The following is a 27,015-nucleotide window of genomic DNA, read 5'->3' on the forward strand; positions in this document are numbered from 1 at the left end:
TCATCATCCCCAATAAGATCCTTTATGTCCATTTACAGTTCATTTCCATACCCATCCCCAGTTCCAGGCAACCAATTATCTGCTTTCTGCTTCTATAGATTTGTCTTGTCTGGACAGTTGATATAAATAGAATAATATATGGATTTTTTGTGTGTGTGTCTGGCTTCTTAGCATAATACTTTTGAGGTTTATCCGTGTCACAGCATGGGTCAGTAGTTTGTCACTTTTTATTGCTGAGTAGTATTCCATTATATGGATATTCCACATTTTGTTCATCCATTCACCACTGACGGACATTTAGGAGATTTTTTCCTCTGATTTTGACTACTGTGAGCAATTTTGCTGAGAAATGTGCAAGTCTTTGTGTGGATATATGTTTTAATTTCTCTTGGGTAGATACCTAGAGTGGAATTGCTGGGTCCTATGAGATGGTGAATTATAGTGGAAAAGAAATAAAAAACAAGGCCTTTGGATGCAGGCAGATCTCAGTTCTAGCCAGCCCCAACTCCTACGTGTGCCTTCTTTCTCTTTCTATGACTCTTATTTTTTTTTTTTCATTTGTGATATGGGAATTCAATTTCTACCACATTGGGTTATTGTGAAATGCAAATGATGAAATATAAGTAAAATGCCCAGTCCAGACTCAGGCACTTACAAGTTACTCCGTATTTGGTAGATAATATTATTATTATTGAATCATTATGGTAAGTAAGAATGAGTCTAAGATCATAATTTTTTTTTAAATTGCAAGAGCACAAAGTAACCATGTTCTAGGCCAAGTATAACCATTTCCTAACTGTGAATATGAGCAGATAGTGAACTTTTCTGAGTCCTCAGTTTCCTAATCAGGATAACACATCTTTGAAAGTTACAAAGGATTTAGTGGGGTCACTAACCAGTAAATAGTAGCCATTGAAGTTATTTTTGGGAGCTTTCTTTTATACATTTCTTTTCTACAAGTTGATTCTTCAAATCTATAAACTTTTATAGTAACCCAGGCAGGAAGGCAGACATTCCTGTAATACTACTTTCTTGGTTAGGACAGCTGAGCATCAGGAAGATTATTATAATAAAAATGACAGCTAATACTTACTGAGTATTCACTAATATGTGAAGGACTAAGATAAGCATTTTAACTATATGGAATTGCCCTTATACTTATTAGAAGAAACTCACATTGGTGAAGTCTCCTTTTTACAAGTGAGGAAACTTAGTTTTATTGAGATTGAGTTGAAAAGGTCCAGAAGTAGTTCCAGGCTCTGTCTCCAAGACCATAATCTTAACAACTCTGCTCTAACGTCCTGTATTCTACCACAGGAATGAGCTCAACCCACATAATTCCCAGCTCACTTGGGCTCTATAAAGCATATGCACTCTATTTGAGATATGATTTTTAAAATCAGATTAAATCTGACTCTTGCCCTCTCTGCTGCTACCCAAGTGGGTGGGAAATCCAACTTCAGTTATTTTTCTGGAAATCTTCTGTGTCTTAGAATTGCATAAGAATCTTGGAGCTTAAGGTATCCAAGAAATTGCAGAAGGGTCTTTTATCCTCTTGTTTTCAGTTCATCATGATCACTGCTGAGATGCATAAAATTCTCACCAGTCCAAGAACTAGTAAATGCTTAGCTCATAGCATCCAACTTCTTCTTTCCTCACACCCTGCCACCAAAGATTGCTCCATGACTACTGAGGCCTTTGTTTTATACTTATTGTTCCTGTCTCATCTCCAATTATCTCATCAGAGATCTCATTACCTCTGGAAATACGCATGTCCATACCTCTAGCATGGAGGAATCTCTATGGTCCAGCCACTTCTGGCCTCTTCCTTCTCCTTTCAAACAGGTCAACAAAGAGTCTATGTTTGCAAAGCAAAGACTTCTCAACTCTCCATGAGGAAACAAAAGGTCAAACCACCAAAACCAAAGGCTTGGATATTCTCCTTCAAGAAGGACTGAAAAATGATTCCCAATATTTCATGGTAAACCCATAGATCACAAATATGCACTGCTAGTCCTTGGAGTTACAAATATTAGGAATGGTTGCTAGCGTAAACATAAGTCTAAGTAGCTCAATTGTTTGTAACTTTCCCCCCCTTTTTTCCCATTTTCCTTTTTCTAGGTGTATTTCTTTTTTTCTGATTATATTTAGCAATGCAATTAAAAAGTGGTAAAATAGGTGTCAGAGTTGCTAATTATATAATTATAAGAGTACAAAGCAGCCATGTAAAGAGTGGTGAAAACACTCACTTGTTCCATTTAGGAAATAATGAAAGGTCCTGTAGCCAGGCTCTGCCCTTGTCTCTGTCCTGAATTCCCCTTTGAAGGCCATCATTACCAAGTCATTAGTATTTTTAGGGGATGGTGACAAGGTCATTGGGCACAGTGTGAAAGGCTGATGTGCTTGCCTCACCTAAGAACTCAAATGAGTGGGCAGAAGGTATAAGATAGGTGGTTCTCGGGGGAGGGACTCCAGGGATTCTAATGAAAACTCTAAATCTTCTTTGAGACTGTTTCTTCTCATCCCAATAACCTGTGCAGTTCTATAAATTGTATATGGAACTAGACCAATCCTAGAGAGAAATCTGCTCAGTGTTCACATTGCTTTCATCACAAACGTCCCTATTAATCTGAAAGAGTTTTAAAATAGGCATTTAAAACAGCATTTTAAGAAATATAGGGATGAACAGGTGACATCTTTCCCCCAAAAGTTTTCTTCTCTCAGCACAAAAAAGTTGGTTAACTTTGGATAAGTGTATTTAATAGATTTATTCAGCCCTGATTAAAGGTCAAGAAATATTTCCTTCCTTCCTTGGTCCTTACCTCTCCCTTCTTCTCTCCCTTCCTTTTCCCTTCTCCTTCATTCAAGATGTTTTTTAATAATTAAATAAAAATGTTCTAAATTAAATACAAAACTCAGAAGAATATTTGTAATACATGAATAATATATATAAAAAATTTTTAAAGTCCATGTAACCCATCACACAGCTTAAGGAATAGAAAACATTTTGACATTTTTATGTGCCCTCTCCCATTCCCCTAGAAGTAATCACTATCCTGAATCATATGTTTTCTGGTCCTCTGTTTTTTTCATGTTTGCCACACTTGTTTTTCTACCTAAGCAGTACATTGTGTGATAAAATAATGAATTGTATTCTACTCTTTAGATCAAGGAATTCAAAATATGAGTATAATTTGCCTTTCTCATCTAACATAATGTTATAAAGCCCATCCAATTCCCATAAAGTTCATGCATTGTCAATGATTTATAGTATTCCACTGGGTGAGTATACCACAACTTATTTGTCTATTTGTTGATGGATAACAGGGATCTGTCTAGTAGTTCTTGTTTATGTTTTTTTTCCTTTGCAAACAAGTGACTATGATAATTCTTGTGCATGTCTGCTAATTTATACTTGCAGCTGTTCTCAAATTTTCTAGTCTCATGAGCTTTTTACTCTCTTGAAAGTTGTTGAGGACCCCAAAGAGCTTTGTTTATGCTGAGTTTATCTATAAATGTTTGCAGTATTAGAAACTAAAACTCAGAAATTTAAAAATATTTATTAATTTATTTTAAAATAATAATAATAAACACATTATATATTAATATTGATAACTTTATGAAGAATAACTATTTCTAAAAAGAAAATAAATTAATGAGAAGAGCGGCAGTATTTATGTTTTTATACATCATTTAATGTCTGGCTAAAATGACAACTAAATTCTCATGTCTGCTACTGTATTAAATCTTTTGGGTTTGTTGTTTGAGTTGAAGTACTTGAAGAAAACTTCAGTCTCACGCAAATATGTAGTTGGAAATGAGAAGACATTTCAAACTTCCTGAAAAGGTTTTCAGACCTCACTTTGAGAACCCCTGCCTAGGAAATGAATTACTTTTCAAGATAATGTCAAATTGGTTTTCCAAGTGATTTTATCTATTTATACTCCCCCTAGAAGCACTGTATACAAGTTCTTGTTGCCCATGCACTTGAAGACACTCAATATTGCTAAGTTTTATATTGTTTAAAATCTACTGGAAAGGAAATGTTATCTTATGGTGGTTTTAATTTTCATTTCTCTGATAACTAATGCTTTACCTTTATGCTCTGTCCTTTTGAGAAGAGTCTACTTTAAGAAAGGATTTTCTATCCCAAAATCATGAAAATGTTCTCCTCCAAGTTTTTCCAAAAATATTTGTTTTGATTCCCACATTTAAGCCTGTATCAACCAGAAATTGTACATGTTGTGTGAGTGGATATTTATATAAGTATAACCATATTTACATATGTATACCTATTATTTCATCCTAATTTACTGGATTGTCCATTCTTTCTCCACTGATTTGTATTTCCAGCTATTATACATCAAATTTCCTACATGCTTGTACCTATATCAGGGATCTCTATTGAATCCATTGGTCTGTCTGGTTCTGACAAATACCATAATACCTCCATTACTTTAGCTCTAATAAGTTTTGACATAAGATAATGCCAATCCTTCCAACTTCCTCTTCTTTTGGAGTATCTTGGAGTGCTTTTATTTTGTTGTTTTTCATATAAATTTTAGAATCAACTTACCTACCTCACACACACAGTGAAAAAATTGAAAAACACTTGAGTTTTCATTGACATTGCATTTAATCAATAGATCAAATTGAAGAAAATTGACATCTTTATGAAATTGATTCCTTCTATTCATAAATATAGTATACCTACAATTTGTTTGATCTTATTTAGTTTTTTTGAATAAATATAAATATTGTGTTTAATAAAGTTTTTGCATCTCTTCTGTTAGATTTATTCATGAATCCCTTATATTTTATGCTCTTTTGATAAATAATATACTTTTAAAAATTATAGTTTTATCTATTGCCTGTAGAGAGCAATGTAATTAGGTCTTTTAATATCTGGCTCTTTTGCAAACCCTCTTGTTAATTCCAATAAGTTGTCAGTAGACTCTTTGGAATATTCTTTGTAGACAGTTATTTCCTCACTATATTATAATAATTATCTTTCTTGTTTTCCAATCCTTATGTCATTTTTTTTTTGTTCTTATTGCACTGATGAGGACTTCTGTTATAGTGATGAATACAAGTAGCGATGACTGACATTTGTCAGGTTTCTGATTATAAAAGGAGTGTTTTTAATCTTTTACCATTGAGTATCATAATTGGAACAGGGATTTTTGTAGATACTCTTTATCAGTTTAAGAAAAGTTCTTTCTACTTTCATATCATTAAGAATTTTTTCATGAATAAAAGTTGAAGAAATCAAATTCTTCATCTACAGAGGAGAATTTATGTTTTCTTCTTCAGTCTAATAATATGATAAAGTATGTGATAATTAATGTTCTAATGTTCAGTCACTCTTGAATTTTTGGAATGAACAGATCATGGGTTTGATATATTTTCTTTTTTATACATGACTGCATTCCATATGTTTGTTTTGATTTTGGAATATCAGATCTAGTTTCATGCATGGGACTGATATGGGTTTGAATTTTTTGGACAAAACAAATAGTTTGAATATGGGCTGCAAATTTAAATGGGTTGACTTATGAATTAACAGGAGAGAGAATTTGTACCTCCACACAGAGGTAAGTTTCTCTGCTGGCCCCCTGTAAAACAAGTTTTCACCTAACTCATCCATCCCCTGAAGGTGGAGATCGTTGTGGTCTTTAATGTGATGGTCTCAGATCAGAATCTCCACATTAAGCAGTCCCTGAGATTTGTCTCCTTTCTCCCTCAAATTCATCAAACTGAACCTTTTGATCCATGAGTAATAGCAGTGTCCCTCAGATTTTTTGGTTGTGTTTATTTGTTTTAGTTCTGGGCTTCAGAGTCCTCTTACTACTCTAGATTCCTACTTTCAATTCACCATTTGTCTCTCAGAATTCCCTATATTTTCTTGGCTATTCAGTTAACCATTTTTAGAATTTAACTTAAATTTTATATATAAAGTTTTTCATAGCAGGATAATTGTTTAGAATATCTAATCTGTCATACTGCCAAAAAAATGGAAGTTCTTGTTCATCCTTTTCTTAAACATTTATATTATATTTGAATTTTGAAAAAATATAAAGTTCACCAAATCATAAGGTTTTCCTTCTAACTAATGACTGAGGTACTCATGGAGGTAGGAGACATGGGAGGGTCTGTGGGCTGAGATTAAAGAGAATCTGTTGTAAATTTATGTCTGCATTATACCGTGTTAGAAGAGAAAAACACCAGTTAGCCTGGAAAATGAAGATGGAAGACAGATGCTCATCCAGGTGTTCATCCAGTCAGTCAACAAATAGGTATTCTGCACCTACTCTAGGTCGGGAATTATGCCGCATGCTGGTGATACAGCTGAGAACAAGATAGGCAGGGTCCTTGCTCTCTCAGAGCTTAAAATAAGCTGAAGGTGCACACATCATGCTGAAGGGGTCTGAATGGAAAAGATCTAGAACATGAGCAAGAGCTAGTAAGAGCAAAAAAGGAAGGCCAACCACTGCAAGGGGTATAGCTATCCAGATAGAAGAAGGTTAAGGAAATCCTTTAGGAAATGCCAATCTTGCAAATGGCAGTGATATTCCATGCATGGGCCTATATTATTAAGAGGCAAATAATATCTCTTAAGAGAGCATGACATGTAAATAAGAATGAACCCTTACTAGATCTGCAGGATTTTAAAATATCTATGATAGGATTTTTTCATCTGTTGTATATCTCACATTACAGTAGAAAAGGTATTGTTAAATAGTCATGATGAACTGGTCCAAATATCCCAGGTGTCACTTTTATTTTAGGTAGACCAGAAGACTTGCTTTGAATTTGAATCATATGTGGGCATTACACATTCTTGATCACTGGTCATTCTTTGAATGTCAAAAATGTCCTTTACTCACATTTCATGCTGCCAGAACTGTAATCCAATAACAATTTTCCTGGTAAGTGCTTCTCACTTGCCACCAGGGAGCAATTGCTTTGCTGCACTGCACTTAAAAGGAGTTTAAACTAAAAAGACGCAAAGTTCACATTCTTATCTACAGTGGTTGTGAATATCCTAAGAAAATAATATTTTAAATTATTGAATTTGCACTCCTATGAGACATAAACATAATTGCAGAGAGGGCATCTTTATTTTTTATATGCTTATTTATTAATAAAGAAGAACTTTCTATTCATGCACCAAAAGATTGGTCCAGTGGAACAAAACAATAATGCAATGAAACCCCTAGTTCATTAAGTTGGAATGCTGGGATTGAATTACTAATTTATGTTGTTTATAATTTCATGTTATAAATTATACTATTTTAAAACATAGGAGAAAAATTCCCTTGGAGTCTGCCTAGCTCCAACTCTGGCTAGGAAAGTTTTATTTGTCCCTGGGGAGCTGAGAAGTAGGGGGATTCACTGAAAGAATAGCATTTTCACAGGAGCACACAAAGAAACATTCACAGTCATGTTCCTTCATTACAGAAGGCTTAATAAACATAGCCAATCACTTTAAAAATTATTCATGGCATGCTAAGGCTTTTGAAAGGCATTTTCAATTTTTTAAAAGATAGATTTTGAAAATTGACAAATTTTCAGAGATGTCACAGATTTGTTTGCCCAGAGAGTAAACTTGGAGATGAAGAATGGTAAAGAAGTTTATACGGGATCAGTAACTTGGAATGGAAAAGAAGGAAGCAGGGTTGGGTGGTGGGAAAGGTTGGGCTACAATACGGTCTCAAAGAAGGCCACAGCCAAGCCCATGGGGAACTCGGGAACTGGGCTGACCTTCAGAGATAGGTAAGAGAACCACACTTTTTACCTCTGTGCATGCAGGCTGCCAAGGAGTGGGCATGGCCTTGAGGGAGGTGAATTTCTTCAACCAAGGCAATTCCTGAGGCACACTGAGGGCTGTCTGTTGACAGGGGAATCTGAGAGGTGCATTATAGTGTCCACTATTGAAAAACATTCTAACAAAATCAGGTAAACATTTGTACAAAATTAATTAAGGATAAATATCTGGCTTGGGAGATGTTAGTCCTTTAAGTATTATCTTCCTTCGTTTAACAACTATTCCTTTAGTATTTACTATGTGCAGACATTGGACCAGATGCTGTGGAGAAACTGTGTGGACACTGAGGAGATGACTAAGTCATAAGAGGAAAGGGAAACCATGTCCACTGAGCTTCCACCACAGGCCAAGAGTTTTATATAGATTTTTTTCAACTAATCCTCAGAAGCCACATGAGAACAGTCTTGTTTCTGATGAGGACACTGAGATTTTTATGAATTTTAAAAATTTCTCCAAAGCCACAGAGTGTGAATGTGGTGCTATAGAGATGTGGTCTGTACTTCCTGAGCCCAAAGCCCATGTCCTTTGTTCTATAGAGCATTATGCTGTCACCAGGACAGACAAACCATGACATAAGCAAAATAATGCTGTGCCACATTTGATGTACAGGCAAAGTGCTGAGAAACAGAGGAAGAAGCGACTATTTCTAACTGGAAGAAGGAAGATTGAGGAAGTATAGAGGACTGAGTAGGATTCCTGGGGTTGGAATAAAATGGGCAAAGGGATGACAAATTGAGGGAAAAGTGTGATTAGGGACATAAGGCAATTTATTCTCCACACAGGAGTCAGTATAATCTTTCTGAAACCAAACTATATCATGCTTAAAACCTTGATCCTTCAAGATTCAGTCCAAAATCCATAATACAGCACACAAGAACCCTGGCCTGGGTTTGGCACCTTTCTCTATGCCCTCCTTCACTATCACAGTATTCCTCACACTTTATTGAAACAGCTTCTCTTCCTAAAGGTGTCTGCTTCTCACTAGACCATTAGTTCCTTCAGAGAAAAGACCACGTCTCATTTACAGCTGTGCTTCTTGCTCTAAGCATGGCACCTGGTGCACAGTAGGCGCTCAGGAATATTGGGAGGCAGGAAACAAGGAGGGAGGGAGGGAAGGAGAGACAGGGGAGGATTGAGAATTACATCTGGCAATTAAGGTTTGTAATTTTATCATCTCTTACAAGAGACTATTGTAAAGTTTGCTAACAACTTTCGGATGAAAAAAAAGAAAAAATTTAGGGCATTCCAAATTAAGAATGTTAAAATTTGAAGAAATTATTATAGACTAGAGGATGTTTGGTAGTAACTTGAGAGAAAAAAGTTAAATAATTTTAACATTTTCAATCCGTTTAGAATATGTTTACTGCCATTGTCTTGACATTTGCTGTCATGGTTCCTTTGGAGTTTCCCTAATGAAAAGCAGTTTTCCTTCTTGTCATTCAGATCCACCTTCTCCCCTGCAATTTTTTAAGTTTTAATTTATAGAACTATTATATATATATATATATATACATATATACATATATATATATATATATACAGAATACATATATACATACATATATATATATATATACAGAATATATATCACCCTGAATACTCCTACAAAGATTTCAATTACGTTTCCTCCCTTTTCTTTTTCTTCTTCTCTTCCTTCTTCTTTATAACAAAATTGGAATACAGCTAAATATTCTTTATTACATTCTGCTTTTTTTTCCCCTGCAAAGCATAACAAACTTCTCCCCATGTCATTAAAAATTCATCAAAAGAGGATTTTTAATTGATGTTAGATTGTTAATTATATGAGCATTTCTTCATCCATTTAGCAATTCCCTTGTTTTAGGACATTTAGGCTCAAGTTTTTTGATATGAGTTTAACTAAATAATAAATTGGCAATGAGTCTCAATACAGCTTGGAAGTGCCTCATATGTCGTGTGATGATTTTAGTTATACCAGCCCTCTCCAGTTTGATTATAGTTATTTTGGCTACTATTTATTTTTAAAACTTCAGTTTACTATCCTGAAACTAAATACCTCTTAAGGAAATTATGAGACTAATCTGGTAGGCCTTAGAAGAAAAAATTATTGACATCTATTTATTCATTTATCACACATTATTAATTGTTACTATGTGGTTTTGGTCTAAAACCTGTGGAGGACTTTGGAAAGGGGACTTCTGAGATCTTCTGGTTTACTGTGGGAACCAGTCATCCACACAAATAGGACTAATGGAAGACAGTGGACTTAAAGTCATGAGAACTCCAGACAATTAATATAGAAGTGATATATTATATAGAAATTATACAGAAATGCAAGGAAGAGATCTTCTATTTTGGGGTGCTATAGAAGACCTTAAGGAAATTATGACATTCCAGAATAACTTGTTTGTTTAGATGTTTCTGTGTGTGTGTTTGTATAGACACACGTGTACATAAATATATGTATATGCAGATGTTTAAAATGTAAAATACAGTTATTTTGTTCAAAAAATCAGTTAGTTAATTTATAAGTGTAATTCAATAATCAGTAGTGATATTAATACAGAAGCTTATTCAGAAATATGAAGTTTAATACTCAAGTGAAAGCACTTGTGACTGAAAATGTCTGAAAGAAAAATGGGTGCTTTACAATGTATACAATGGTCTGCAATATTAAAAATTATATTTTTACTGTGTTTGCTTTCTGAAAAAATGTGTTTAGGTTTATATGCACTTTAAAAAACATCCTGTGGATATTCAAACATCACCATTGGGATGTAAAGGAAACATATTTCCCTAAAACAAAAAATAATACATCCAACTATTGCAAATGTTTGCAGTTGACCTGCATTCTTTCAATCCTCTTATATGTAACTCATTTTTGAGGTGCCCTTTGTTCATCTTCATTTAGATGGTAGCTTTTGCTTTTATTTGCCTTAAGATTCAAGTCATTAAGGATTTTAGAGTTAGAAGAAAATATCAATTCTTGCACATTCCTTCTTCAAGCATGCCTTGCCTTTATTTTTGGAGGTCACACTCCAGGAATACAATAATTTGCCTCTTCAGTGTCTTGGAAACTCCTATAAAAGGCCACCAATGCTACATGTTTTATATGTTCTCTTAGGACAATGGTGCAACGTCACGAACCTTGAATTTCTGAAGGTTCAAAGAAGGTTCTAAGTCTGAGTCCCATTATGAACTCATTGTCCAAGGAACTTTTGAAGATTACCTTATTATGTCTTTTGACTAGAAGAATCCTGAAGATTGCTTCCATAAAATGACCAACACAGATGCAAAGAAGATGCCAATTATCAAATATGAATCAGAATATGCTTTTCATTACCTTTTTGGCTCTGCTATTTTCATCTTCTTTTTGCATGGGGGGAAGTGGGATAGGTGCTAAAATGTTTCATACTTAGCTTTGTGGTCCATATAATTCTAAAAGTAGTATTCTTATGAAAAACACATTCTAAAATAAATCAGATTAGGAAGAGAGACAAAGATGCAGAATAGGCACGAAACCCAGCTGTTCTTGCTATGATTTGTTCAAAGAAGAGTGCAATTAATAGGAAATAAATGATTTATAATCCATGAGTTCAATTGTGAAAGGCATTGTATGCTAAGTAAGGAAATGGCTGTATGTACAGTATAATGTTGTACACCTGTGAACATTGTTTACATGGCATGAATAAAAATTTGGGTTCATCGTTAACAGTAAAAGCTGGACCAGAGTCAGACACAGGACCAGAGTCAGACACAGGGCCAGGACACACAGCCAGTCCTGTCTCTTGCCTGTTTTACCAAAGAATGTATATTGAGCTTTTTCTGTCCTTGACCTCCATTTCTCTCCTTTGTTTAGGGGGTTTACTATTTTCCTATATAGTACTTTTCTAATTGGACATTTCCCATATCTGAGAGTAAATAGTTTAATTGCTCTCACCAGCTCTACCCAGAACTCTGAATAGAACCATCCTTATCCACTTACAGGATCCAATAGATTGTGATATTTCTGTGAGATGTAGTTACAGTGAACAAAGGCAATAAACACAGTCTGAATGGGTGGCAGGGTGAGCAGGAGGATGCAGCCATCATTCCAAAGCAAAAGCCTGGATTTGTCCACAGGAAATAACCCTATGTTGAACAATCAGAAGAGAAATAAGAATTTCCTAATAAGTGGAAAACCATATTTAACATTTATTAAAACCATAGAATATTACATGGGATTTTCAAAATACATGGTCTCCATTTCAATCATTTTACATGGAAGTGGCACAATATCACCAAAATACTTACAAGAAAATTTATTTCTTACAAAATAAACCATGTGAATATATATTTGAGTCTCAATAGTGAGGATATTTTCTGGGGCTGAAAGGACAAAGGGTGCTGGATTTATGTTTCTTGGGGTGAAAGGCTGCTTTTCTGGCTCTGCTTTAGAACTTGTAACATGTCTGTGTTCACCCACTGGCCTGTTCAGAGAAGTGGAAACAGATTTTCCTGAAGAGGTTTTGAAGAGTGGGTTAAATAAAATAACAGGTTTTTGCAGGGTATAGGAAAGCACGATACGCCTCCTACCTCTTACATTTGATTGGAACCTGGAATCTGTTTGCTCTTGATTAATTGATCTGTGTTTGTAGCAGGATAACACCATATTGTTTATCGTGCTAGGAGCTTTGCTTCTCCCTCACACGGACAGCTAATGGGTCTGTCAGTGTCCCAAACACCAGAGAAGTTAACAAGAGATATACCCTTGGAGAAAGTTGGATATGAAATTTTATGGAAAATGCCACAATTCTCTTTCAGGATATAATGATGGGTTCTACAAAACTTAAGGTTTGAAAATCTAAGGAGACACTCAGTTACAATGATGTAAAACACATTTTTTTTGATAGACGAACTCTGAAATCTGCAGTTCTCTTCCTTGGCTCTCTTTCCTATGCTGGGCTGTACAGAACATGTGCAGTACTATTCTGAGTTTTCCGGAAGTGAAATAACTTTATGGTAATCATATGCAAAATCTTTCTCAAGTTTTTTTGCAGTTTACTTTTTTATGAGTCTGTTAAAAATTTAAGAGAAGCCTTGTTGACATTTTATATGCTTATTTTTCTTTCAAAGGAAAATTGGAGGATTTTTAAATTTTCATATCTAAGATGATAAAAGGTGAAATAACATCATAATTCTTATCATGTTCAACTTGGTATTTGGTTGTTTTATTTTCTTTTCATGAATTTTATTCACTTTGTAACCAGTCTTGTATATCTTAAAAAAAAAAAAAGCTTATTTCACTTTTTCTTTTTTTAAGAAATTTGCCTGGGTAGAAAATCTGAAGAAAATATTTAAATTCTTAAAACACCACCTCTGAACAATGTTAATAAATAATGTAAATATTTTAAATATTATCATTTCAATATTTAAAATACCAGAACAAGTGATTTTGGTAAATTCTTTGTCCTTTGAGAAAACTATAGAAACGAACATATTGTTGGCATGAACATATTTTAATACAACCATCATATAGTTTCCCTCCCAATGTGTTTATAAAATGGAATAATTTTAGTATAAGGATGCAGCTACAGCCATTTACTATTTTATATAATGTTTTATTCATCCAACTGGCACTAAGATTTTTATACAGTTCTCCAAATAGTTTACTGATTCAAGTACTTCTTTGACCCATTGTGAGCTCTTAAGAAAGAAACATTATGACAATTGTGGATACAACAATTCGTTAGGTTTAACACAACTATTAGTTCTTTAATTAAATATTGACTTGAACCTCCAGGTTCTACATCGGATGAAAGAGTGATCTTTCATCAGCAAATGGTTTTACTAATTTTTTTCATGCATTCAAACAACATTTATTGAATGCCTACTATGTGCAAAGCAACACTTAGGCACTGTATGTATGTGTGGTGGTGTAGTGGGAGGTAGAGTCAAAGATGAAAAACACTCAGATTTCATTTTTTTGGTTATTATTACTATTATAAAGTTAAGAAGCAGGATGCTATTGAAAAAGCTTGACAGTGCTTCCTAATGAGGCAAGCATGTAGCAGCTGTGGGAGGGGAGACAGAATGGTGGACATTTTTCAAAATGGCATTTGGTATTACAGATTGATGCATGAAAAATAAAAACAAGTATAAGCTATTGAGTCAACAAATTATTATTATAGCTATTTTTATGGGATGATCTTGTTCTGCTTTTGGGTTAGGCTGCAAATTTCAGTCACTCATTAGCATTCCTTCTTTGAAATAACTCTAATATGGCTGTGTATTAATTTGATTTCTACGAGTTTCCTGAAATAGAAGACCAACTTGACCTGTGGCTGGTGCCCGGAAGGTCACACCCTGTGTCACATCAGCAAATTAGTGCTGATTTTAACCCTTATATGGTAAAGCCCACCACGGGCAAAACAACATCATCATTATTTTTCTAACTTCCAGCCCTTCATTAACTATGGCATCACATAGGGGTTATATAACTGAGCATAACTTTGTAAAGTTTATAAACATAACAGAGAACATTCTCACGAGTGTCCTAGACCAGGCCTCATGCATCGCTCCTTTGGGGTCACCCAAAGTTCCTGTCTGCAGACATAGCTCACCCCTTCAGCTACAAGGGGAGGCAGGCTGCCCACCCTGGCTGTCCCAGTGCTAGCCCCTCACGCGAACATACTCTGCAGCCCTGTACGCCTGCCAGAATGTCACTAGAGGAAGATTGATTGCCTCTTAATAATGTTTCTCGTAAGTTTCACCAATTGAGGTCTTTTTCCAGTCCCTCAGAATTTGACCCCCACAATGTGGCATTCCTTGAGGCTCTGGCCTGACAAGACCATAGAGTCCCCCAGAGAACCGGATTTTGAGTCACTTCTGCAGTAAGAATCTAGGGCTGAGAGACCGATGAACACCCACTGATTCTTACCAAGCATGACCACCCAATTCAGGGTACTGCATCCACACCAGCCTCAGAAGCTTGAGAAATTACCAGATTCCACCATGCCCAGCCATTAGGCAGAGTGGAGCTAGGAATGCTCCTGAACCATTTACTCTCCTAGTTCTTAACCTCTTTCACCACACAAACCTACACATACAGATCTTTAAGGCCATAGGAAGTAGAGATACCAGGGAATTTTTCTGAAAGCATCCATCCCAGAGCCCTAACATTAAAATGCTTTACTTTATACAACAGTTTTGTCCACATTTTTTTGGTGTTATCATATGGTCCTAAATTTTCATATATTCAGCAAATCAGTATGTGTGTCTGTGCGTGCCCTGATGGCTATAAGGCACAACCAACACCCACCTTACAGGATAATTGTGTCACATTAGTTTGTTACTCTTTGGCATTACATTTCAGGGTCATTATTTGAACTACAGTAGATTCTAATTGCCACAACTATGACTTGTGCTTTATAGAACTTTACTGGCTCCTCCTTATGTAGCCCTTTCAAATTTTGGATCATTAGGGGTGTTTGCTTTTTCCCCTTGATTTCTGTGCTATTTCACAAAACACAAAATTGTGTTCTCTTTAAATCTTTGTTTTTCCTCTCAGCCAGATTTTACATTTTTAAACAAATAAACAAATCACCCTTTCTGCCTCTCTTTGTCCAAATCTAACTGGGTTGCAGAAAACCATATTTGATTGAAAGAGATGTGACTTATTCCTCTCCCACCCTCCACCTAACTTCAAAATGGGCTACTTTCTCAATTAAGCACTCTCCCTACCTGAGATCCTGGAGGAAATTTTCTTCCAAAAAGAATGTGGGATCTTGAGAGCAAGGGCTTTGGTAGCAGTCAGACCAGAATTTGAATTGTGGATCTGGCATTTAATTGCTGGGTAGCCTTGGGCAATTTATTTAACCCCTGGAGCTTTGATTTCTCCCCCCATAAAATGCAGGTCATAAGAATGACTTGCCTCAGGATTTAATGAGTAAAGATACATCTAACATCTATTAATGTCCAGCACATAGTAAAAGCTCAATAAACAATTTGTGAGGGTGAGAAGGTTTATCCCTGAGAGAGAACCCCCAGCCTTTAATTCCTATAGAAGACATTTACTTCAGTATCTAACTTTTTCCAGTTTTTTTTTTAACAACCAAATTGTTAACTTAATGCTGCAGCCTACTGACTTTTTTTTTTTTTTTTTGCGTACGTCCATCCCTGCAGCCCAGAAACTGTAACTAACAGGCTTGGTTTAAGAAAAGAATTTCAGTGCCAGGCACTTCATCTATGCCCCCTCCATCCACTGCCACAGTTCCAAATTAGAAGGAGCTACAACCACATTAAAGAAACACTCTATTGGTTTTATCTTCACACCTACCCAGACCCACATGCAAGCTGGTTATTTTCTCCCAATGTGGTGCAGATACATGAACTCCAAAGAGAAACCTGTGAACACATTTATTTTTTATGACAGATACTTCATCATCATGGAAATTAAAGGAAGGTTGATAAACTTTCCAGGTTCTTCGTTAGTGAATTTCAAGGTGATGGCCCCTTCTTCTGACAGACAGCTCTGTAGCTGTGGCCCATGCATCCCTGTGCTATTAGCTTACAGCAGAACGAAAATTGCAATTAAAACTAACTTTTTTGCAAATTTAAATATGCATAAGAAGCCATTTTGGAGGGAAAAAAGTCAACAAGAATGCCTGTGAGAGCAGGATGTGAAGTTGTATCCATAGGATCTTTCTTCTCATGAAGCTTTTGACAACAGGAATTTGAACCAAACTGTGACACTAAAGTGAAAGCTGTTCAACAGTAAAGCAAGCATTTTTTCAAACCTGTGCCAAGATCTAAAATAGCACAAAAAGTCAAGTGGTGGGCCAAGTAGATCCTAGATAGAACACAGAAGTTAGGTTTATTCAATTATTCTTTCATTCAGCTGGTATTTTGGAGCACCTACTCTGTAAAGCATTAAGAGAAACCCTGACGTATGCTGATAAAGAAAGAGTGATGGTTCTTTCTGCCTTGTAGCTTAGAGTTGAGGAGCTAGACAATAAACAGTCAAAAACAAGTAAGCTTACAATTACGTACATATAAATGGTGATAAATGCCATGAAGGAGACAGGTTGGTGTGATGATGGATATCTGGGGGAACATACTTCGATCAGGAGTTCTGAGATGACCTCCCTGAGAAGCGGCCATATCAGGCCAGGGCTGACGGCTGAGCCACCGGCCTCGTGAAAAGTCAGGGAACAACGCTCTAAGCAGAGGAAAAGCCAAGAGCAAAGTCTTTGAGGCAGGACAGCGGCAGGACAGAACGTTAAAAGGAAAGGAAGTGCAGGTGGCAGTCAGATAGCCTTGCCTCTGAATCTTGGCTTTGCTGTATTATCTGAGTGAGTTATTTGGGGGTCGTAAATAGTGAGGTTAGAAGTGGGAACCATGGAATCAGGTTAAGAGGGTTCACTTGGCCTCATGACTTACTACATGCATGTCCTTTAGCAAATTACTCTCTGTTTGTTAATTCCTTCCTCTGTAAAATGGGAATAATGATACTGGACTGTTGTGAAAGAATAAGTAAGATTACCCATAAGCATGTAGAGTAGCCTTATCATAAAGGAAGCATAAATAAATGCTCACAATTCTTATTCCTATCATTATCATTGCCTGTTATAATTTTTGTTATAATTCCTTAACCCTCAGAGGATTAAAATAAGAATAATAAAGGCTATTCATAGGGTTCTGTGGAGGATTAAATGAGATAGCGTATGCAAAATTCTTTGCATGTATTGTACAGCACAGTTTACTCAATTTCTTGAAAGCTGTTATTACTTTTGTTTTTATATTAAATAGTAGTGATATCTGTACATTAAAATTAGTATCAATTCTATATATTTTCTAAATTGCCTGAACCCAAAATATTTTTAGAGTATTAAAATATTCTTAGAACTGAGCCTTAGCCAACATTTCATTTGGTTCAAGTCCATATTCTATACATAAAAAAGAACATTCGTTACACTTACATTTTCATTTCTGTCACAAGGCCTTTCTTGCTTGTCTAACAAATGCAGCAAAGTCTCTCATCAGAGCCACCTTCAGCATTCACGGACCTAGATGCTAAATGTGCCTGTTAGTGTTTGTCAGGTGGCTTTTCTGTGATTTCTTTTTGGCCCCAGAAGGGAACAGAGAGAGCACAGAATTAGATATTGCCCATCTCCAAACCCCTCACAGCCTCCACCACACCAATATGTGCCACAAATAAGGACATAAAAGAGTCAACAATGCAGGGTAATGACCATCAGATGCCAACCTGGCCATTTTTGTAGGAGAGTCAGTGAGGTTTACAAGACTCTGGAAGTAACTTCAAAGAAAGAGAAGGAAGGAAAGAGAGAAGGGACAGAGGGAGGGAAGAAATAAAGAGGAAAGGAGGAAAAGGGTTAGGGGTTGAGGAGGGATGGAGGGAGGGAGAGCGTAGGGCTAGACACACTGTACTAGATCATAGCAGTGCTCAGAGAGAGCAGTGGAAGTTACAAAGCGCAAGACCTCTTGTGTGTAGATTAAATAGAAACCAGGCATGAGACCAAATGACAATCATATAGTGGGTCTAACAGAAATGTAATACTCTCTTTCACTCACCACTTTAATCTTCATTCTATTTCTGTTTGATTTGATTTTCACGAGAATCTGTGAGCAACCTTAAGGCTTGGTTTCTGCAATGCAAAAGCAAATATAAATATATATGCATGTATATGAATATTTACATATATGTATATTTCTCAATTTAAGTCAATTTCATTGAAAAGATGTAAGCGAATTCATGTTTGCCATTGTGTTAGACATGGTTAACAGATGACTGCACTGGATTTTCCCTTTTCCAATTCTTTTGCTATCATACCAACTCCCTATGAGGGAGGTGTTTTTGCTCCCTCAGAATAATATGGGAAGGCACAGAAATTATGGTTAGGCAATGGACTTTTAAGGAGTGAATTCCTTATGGCTGAATCCCTGGTGTACATTACAGGATTGTTATGGCTTTTTAGTCTTAACACTATTTGAAAACCTATGTCTTAGGCTGCTTTAATGAAACTGCAAAAGCCATTGATTCTAGTAAGATACACTTATCAGTTACTTTCCCCATTGTATAAAGCTAAGGAATCACTACATACAATTTCTTTTCTTCGCTACTCATCCATTCACTCTCTCATTACAGTAATGAAAAGAACTCCGGAACTCAGATTTCAGCTGACTAAATGTGCTAACTATGAGGCCCTGGACCAGTTCTTGAATGCGCAAAATGTTTTATTTACTCATTTACAAAGTAAGAGTTGGGCTACAGGATCTGCAAACTTACTTCCATCCATGAAGATTTTGGCCTCCAATTGTGATCAAATTCTGTGAGTTCTCTCTCAGTTACTACTCCCTGAATTTTGATGAAATACACTTATTTCCAGGTAGTGAATAGAGATCAACACGTTGAATTGAAGGATACTGCAAATGCATATCTCTCTGTAATAAATCTCATCATTTCATCCAGCCTAAATCAAACCCCAAACCTCTACTCTCCCATAATCGCTGCCTCTGGTAAACACCATCCCAGTGAAACGCGATTCTCAAAGGGCTCTAGGGCACAGGTAATGAAAACTCCAGCACCAACTTGCAACTTGCACCTTTCACTATACTTGGTATGCTTAGTAAGATGTCTTCAAGTTAGGACTTATCAAAGAAAATATAACGTAGTTTAGAGTCTTTTTTTTAACTTTGTCTTACTACCCCACTGGACTCATAGTTATCTTTGTCATTTGAAGTAAAAAGCACGTAGAGAATGAAAACCAACTTATGCTAAAGCATTAAGCTTACAAAGGACAGTTTTTAGGGTTTTACCTTTAAGGATGACAGGTAGACACTAAGATACTCTCTGTTTTTTTAACCCTCTTGCTGCTGGGGTGAGGGGACAGTATTCAAAGAGTGTGCCGGTGAGATCATTTAGCGAGAAATGTAGGGAAGTGGCGACAGCTGAACACCATTCTTTATCAGTGTGGTGGGGGAAGAAGAGACTGTCTACAGAGCATTCTTTTCATACTTTGTAGCTCTAAAAGTAGCCAGTTAATTAGATTCCATGGTTACTGCGATTGTAATATCTGCTTATTTGAAGTGCAAAGATAATCATCAATTGTACACTCTTGACTATGCTATTAATGGCTTTAATACCCACAGTGTGTTTACCTCTTGCATTGTAACGAATACTTAGCTATTGTGGTTTTTAACATGCAGTAATTCAGTGAATACCATCTCTGTGAAATGCCCTTGCCGTTTTATTCTGCAGTATTAAGTGTTGTTTTTCTAGCAAGGTCTTGAAATGTGGGGCATTATGTATGAGTTATGCTAATTTGTTAAGGCAATGAATACATTAATTTCATTAGTAAATGGCCTCAAAGCAATAATTACCAGTGTAGGTGTGTCAGAAACGATCATGTTCAGTTTTGCCAGTTAATTATTAAGATTTTGTTCTGAGGGGCCCAGGTTTGACATCCAGCTTCAATTTAGCCATAAATAAAACCCTGAAGTATGTAGGGATGAAGACATGAAGCCAAGAACTTGTTTTGCACTTACACACTTCCACTTTTTGTTCAATTCTGACTGCCAATAAGATGCCAAAATAATTAGTGTTGGTAATGTAAAGTTTTAGCATACCCCAAAAAGGCACATTTTATTTGAAATAGCAATTATGTTTTCTCTATACCCTTCTGTGCCTTCCATAAGTGAATTTTAAATTATCTGCAATACAGCATGTAACTTACTGTGATGAACTCCACTTAGAACTTTTGTCTACATTTCCTCTTTAAAGCTAAACCTCACTTTATTTTTTTTTAAAAACAAATGGAATTTTCCTCTAATGGATTAATTGGCTCTCTGAGCCTGCTCTATTATTATACTACTCGAACCATTTGCTGCTAAGCAGTAATAGTAGAACCTATATTCTAGTATTAATTTCCACAAAAATTTGACATTCTTTTTATAATCATACACCTGTTCGAACCATTTAATGCATCTCCATTTGCTAAAATTATGTGTGCAGGTCGTTTAAAACTGAACAATCACTCAGATTGTTTATAGAATCTTGGAATACTAAATGGTTCTCAGTGTCCCAGAGTTCTGCTCTAATGAGAAAATAATACCCTCCTAAATTTTTGAAGAAAGGGAATACTGTGGGGTTTGAGAAGCAGATGACACACATGTAAACATAAAGGACACGTAAGCCATCAGGAAACGGCAGAGTACACGCAGGACAAGGAGGAAGGATGAAGACGTCATTACAGGAGCAGATGCAGAAAAGTATCAGGAGGAAAGCATACTGCTATCAGCATTTAATACTTCAGAAAAAGGCTTTTATTGTTTTGGCAAGTGTCTGTGGTCAAATCAAATACCGACAATAACCTAATCATAATAATGGTGATGATGAGGATGGAGTTGAACAGCTAAGGGATTGTTCCTTTTCTAGATTCTTCATAATTGAGGGGAAATGAATAGTGCTTCTGTTCCCTGACCAATTTTCCAGATACTGATTCTTCAACCACAGCTTCTAGCTGCCACCCCAGCCATTAGCTTGACCATGTAAAACACTTTTGATTTTTGAACACTTCCAGACTTCAACCAGATTCTAGATTCTTAGGATCTGAAGCTTGGCTGCAATGTGCAACAAACCATTCTACCCTCAGGATTTGGAAAAGACATTGTTTTACTCCAAAGCAAGGTTTCATTTACCTGGATGGACAACCAACATTGAATACTATTAATTTTGACAGATCACACCAGTTTAGGCAAAGATGGTTTGGTCTGTGAATTTGGTGATCATGGTCCTCACTTTTACTGATTGGTTGAAAAAGATCTTTTCTTCATCCCCAAATTAATACAGGATTCCAAACTTTAAAAGTGACTCTGAGTTTGACTAGTAGAGTCTAGACTTCATTTAAAGATATTTGATTAACATGAATGTACCTTTAGTAAGATCCTTGGTGATGATCTTGACTTGTTTAGCTATTGCCTATATTTGAAATGTGTTTACAGACATGAATTCCTGCTTCTGTGAAATGTACACAGGAAAAGTTAGAGGCCAAGGAGCACCCTTCTGGTTTAAGTTTACAGATACAGATATACCTGCTCATTTCAGGAGGTTAGGGAAATTACGTTTGAATTACAGAACAGAGATAAAGAACCAGGGCATATGAATTACACAGCTCCAGGGGAGCCTTATTCACATGATATTTTGAATGAATGCTAATATCAGGAATTGTGCAGTGCACAGCCTTTTCACCCATACATAGCAGCCCTGTTAAGGACTCTGGTTCAAGAGTGATAAAGATCTGGGTTGTCTAAGCTCTATCATTTACCCTCTGCATTACCTTGGACAAATCATATAATTTCCTTGAGCTGCAGTCTTCTCATCAGTAAAATGGTGATAAGAAAATATAACCTGCTCCATAGAGGTGTTATGAAGATTAGAGTTAATGTATGTCTGGCACATGACAAGAAGCCAATTAATATTAGTTTTCCATTTTATTACTATTAGTAGTAGTAACATTTTTATTAAGTTGGAATGCCAGAGTTCTGTAGAATCCCCAGGTCTAAACCACAGCCCATACCACCTCTGCCCCTGCTTCTAACGCCTATGTCAATATTAAGAGACTTTGCTAATACAAACTCAGTTGCAGATTCTCAGGCTTCTGTGCCTTTTAAACTGAATGCCCTCCTGCAATGACTTGCATTACTAACCCAGACTGCTATACACTTTTCTGATACTTCTAATATCCTCTTTTTTCAGACCCACGCCCTTCTTTCATTTTCTCTCTTTTTTTCCCTCATTTTCCTTCCATTGTCCTCCCACTATCCCTGCCATCCTCCACTAATATCTCAGCTCCCTCAGTTACAGTCACTTTCCCAGATCCACCATGGTCCCAGAATGCTCCTGTTTGTCCCCACATGCTGGGCAGCACATGTGAGTGCTTAGCCCTGACCTGCACTGGGAGCCCTGCATATGGAGGATGGAGCGAAAGGAGCTTAAGGAGAAATGCCCAAAAGGAATTAAACTTTCATGCATTATTCCCTTGAACTTCTTTCTTCTGGCCTGTCACAAGGTACTTAAAACTGTTACTACGATGTTAAGAGCTACTCTGCACCATCAATTGTGCTAAGCCTTTACATAATTTTATTATTCAATAATCACTAACTTATAGGTATAAATATTATTGCTCCTGTAGGAATGGTAAAACCAAGGCTTGGAGAGAGTTTGAGTTGCCTGCCTGAGTTCATATGGCTGGTAAGTATTTCAACATTTATTTAAACCCAAATCCGAATGGCTCTAAAGCCCTTTCGCTTAACTGCTAACTTTGACTCCCTTTCCACTACATTTTATAGATTCTTACCATTTGCACCGAATGCACCATTCAAATAAAACCCTAGGGGCATTGCATTGCATGAAGAAATAATATTAGAATAATAATAGAAGAGTTCTACCACACGATGCTGACGCTACTCCTCCTTTTTTTATTTTTTATTTTTTGATGGAAGCATATCATTAATGTGAAAAATACTCCAAACCTGCAAGCTAATGATACAAAGATGGTAGAGTTATCCATATGGTGGGAGGTATGCTTATCCATCATGTTTGTTGTTATCTCGGGTTTACCTTAAAATCCATGTCTCAAAACAAGCAGGTTCTGTTTGTAAGCACCAAGAGAATAGGACAATGCTAACAGGTAAATCCAGGATGATAGATTAATTCAGTTAATATTGCATTTAAGAGCAGAACAATTGCCTTTGAGCAGCCCCCTTCATTCAAGGAGTTCCGTGGGGTTTCCCGTTGTGTAGGCTCCAGGCTCCTAGGAAATAGCAGAGTTATTGCCAGGAGTGAAGCTAAAGCCAAGGATTATATCAAGCTGTATTATATCTCATGCAGATATGTTTAATTATTCTTCAGTGTATTTTCAAACTTAGAGGTGTGGATGTGATTAATAATATAGATTTTTAAACATTGCTAAATTTACAGTAGCTTATCATTAAATATTTTCTCAGTCCACATAAAATAAAATAATAAACACTATCATATGGAGGGCATGAGACATCATAGCAAAATAAAAGGGGCTCTTCCAGTAGAAGAGATGGAGGCCCATTGAACACCCTGTTGCAGTGCCAAGGATCTCCCTTTCTAAACTTAAGCGGGAAAGAAATACAAGTCCCAACGGATATTGTGTCCCTCTTTAATGAAAGAATTTATACATTCATTCCTCAAAGCCCTGAAACAAATGGTGGACTTCTTCTACAGCTTTATGTAGAAAGAAAAGGCCCTGGTCTATAGGGAAGTGAAAAGAAAGAAAGGCGAGTAGGTGGTTTCTACTGTCCTTCCAGCCACTTCTGCAGATGTCGCTGCCCTACTCTTTATACCCTTCTCCTTAAAAAACCTTAAAAACATACACCACCAGAGTTAAACCAGGTCATGTGAAAAGTAAAATGCAACAGAAACGTTTGTCTTCCTGTTTTCCCTACACGTACGCTATTAGTAGCAACTTGTCTGCCTGAGGCACCTTGTGAAATTCCCCTGACAACGTGTAGCTGGAGATAGCGCAATGTGCGATGGAGGGATTGAGGGTTCAGTGAGGAACTCTTGCCCGTTAGATCCTGAAAACATGACTGGTTCGTATTATATAACCCCTGACACCCAGCCCCGAGAAGCCATCTTGTCTTAATTTGCCAGAGCTGCTATGGCAAATACCATACAATGGGTTGGTTGCACAGCAGGAATTCATTGCCTCATGGTTCTGAAGGCCAGGAAACCAAACTCAAGATGTTGGCAAGTCCATGCTTTCCCCCGGGATCAGTAGAGCTCTGGGGATGGCAGTCTTCCATCACAGGGCGATCTGCTTCATTCTCTCCTCCTGTGCCTTTCTTTGACTCCTGGCCTCTACATCTTCTGGCTTCTTCCGGTTTCTGCTTTCTACTGACTTACTGTGTCCAAATTTCCTCTCTTGGTAAGGTCTCTGGTAATATGGATTAAGAACCATCCCAGTTTGATTTGGCCATACCGTAACTAATAATACATTTTCAAAAGGCCCTATTTACAAATGTGTTCATGCCCACAGGAACATGGATTAAGATTAAGAACATGTCTGTTGTTGGGGTACATGATTTGATTGACCACACGTTATCACAAATCAATCTAGTTTCCAGTTGCTTCTTACCTTAGCACCTCCCAAGCCTTGCACCATCTTATTTGAAAACTGTCCCAACTCCTAAAGCCTTAGCCATGGCTCAATAGCCAAGGCCTGCCTTAGCATGTACCAGCTCCTGGATTCCAGGAGCAGAGCTGTCCTGCCAGGATTGCCAAACTCTCTTTGTAGAGATCTCCAAGCATCATGCCAAAAATCAGGCCACAGGCCTCTGCCAGGCGTGAAATCTGCGTATTGGGGAAATAGCATTTTTGTCTTTCTTGCCTACTACACACAAAAATCAACCAATATTTTGCTAGTGGAACTAGAATGTGAATCTAGAACTTGTTAAACAGTTTGTCTCTCTACCTATTTACATGAATTTAGGTGAAATCTGTACTTCTGAATTTTATATTAATATTTATGGCACAATTTAATACACATTTAGTAATGTAATGAATCTGATTGAAAGATGTGGTCTGCACATAAGCCCCACCAGAAACTCATTTACTAACAGAATCCAACCCTAAGTAAAATAAACAGCTTTGCTTTCTACTGACATTTTATAACCACCTTAAGGGAAAGGGGGGAGGGGAATGTGGTTTCCATGTGGATTTAATTCAAGAACTTCCCGAGAAAGTGCTTGAAGGCAATCCAGTAGTGAGCCAACTTTCTTCTAAGTCACAAAAAAATACATTGTACCAAATAGAGGGGATCAACCACAGCTGCGAAGAGGAAATTTAGAATTATCATCATACCAGTATCAGAAGGTCCTCTATGTTTATAGCTTCATAAAAGTTCACAGTTAGAGTATTTGCTACCAACTAATAAAACTGTAATGAAAAATTTTGCAGATATTTTCTGTACACAGCAGTTACCTAATCCCCAAATCCTGATGAATTCATATATTCAAAACATTTAAAAGGCAAAATATACCCAAGAATTTATGTGTGATCTCTTTAAAGGCACAGGTCTTAACCCCATTATTAGATAAGAAACAACTAAATTGTGTGGCTATACATCAATATTTGTCTGAAAATAAATTCTGATCCCTTTATTGCCCAAACATTCGAAAAACCATAATTAAGCAATGACACTCCAGGGTGAATGTTATTAGGTAATAATGAAGGCCTTGTCCCTTTAATGCCTCTTGATGTGTGTTGTTACCCAGGGACGCCTGGATTCCATGTCTTTTTGTGTTTATAAAGGAGGTCTCTTTTACATTTATTTTTTAAAATGAATTCTAACAAGAGGGCCTTTGTATTTATTGTACTAAACACATTCGTCCACTTGGGACAAAATAGTTCCTATTGGAAGGGTGAAAGGAAGCAAACAAAAAACACTTGAAAATATTTTTTTCTGCTATTTTTGGTCCTGTTTTGTTCTCCTCCAGTGTTATTTTTAATACAAAAGTGCAGACACCTTCTGTGTGTTTCATAAGTTTCCCCTTGTCTCCCTTTCTGTGCATCTCACCTCTGAGCCCCACACCATCACTTGGCCGGGTCTGCTTAGTAGGCTTTAGTCCCAAACAGATTGCCCTTAACTTTGACTTTCCAGCACAGAGCACAAAGTGGGAGGCCATGGGGGAGGAGGAGAATTAAAATTGGAGGTGTTTCAAGTGTCTGTACTATATTATATCGCTCTATGAAAAAGTCATATAGCTTAAAATGAAAGATGCAAGTGCAGAGTTTGTGATCTGGAATTAAAATTCATTGCCGTGTGGAGCTCATAAAAATCTGTATATAAATGTTGCTGTTATTATTTATGAATAATAATTGTATGATAATGCTTCCTCTTTAGTTAATTATTTGTGTGGAGGCCTAAGTACATTTAGCTATTATTATTATTTATAAAATCTGTATGTTTATGGAGTGCTACATGCCAGTCACTGTCTTAGCATACTTTATGCACACCATCTAAGGTAATCTTCACAATAATTATATATATAACATGAGGATAGTTGGCAACTTAGCCAAACTCATAGAGCTAGTAAGTAGTAGAGAGTGTTTCCTGCCAGGTCAATCAGAAGCTTAATACCTTAACTAGTCCCCTCCATAAGTCACTGCCATCCCT

General features: G+C 36.6%; 1 long non-coding RNA gene across 5 annotated transcripts in view; it reads left to right on the forward strand.

Moving 5' to 3' along the window:
- The window catches only part of LOC119527078, a 90,261-nt gene that overhangs the window by 43,931 nt on the left and 19,315 nt on the right, over positions 1 to 27,015 (forward strand). For all 5 annotated transcript variants that reach the window (XR_005215316.1, XR_005215317.1, XR_005215319.1 and 2 more), the window contains 2 exons: positions 18,954 to 19,137; positions 22,999 to 23,057. This is a non-coding gene — a long non-coding RNA (uncharacterized LOC119527078). The remainder of the gene's footprint in view (positions 1 to 18,953; positions 19,138 to 22,998; positions 23,058 to 27,015) is intronic.

This window comes from Choloepus didactylus, chromosome 2 (assembly GCF_015220235.1).
Source record: "Choloepus didactylus isolate mChoDid1 chromosome 2, mChoDid1.pri, whole genome shotgun sequence".
In the NCBI taxonomy this organism is placed as follows: Eukaryota; Metazoa; Chordata; class Mammalia; order Pilosa; family Megalonychidae; genus Choloepus; species Choloepus didactylus.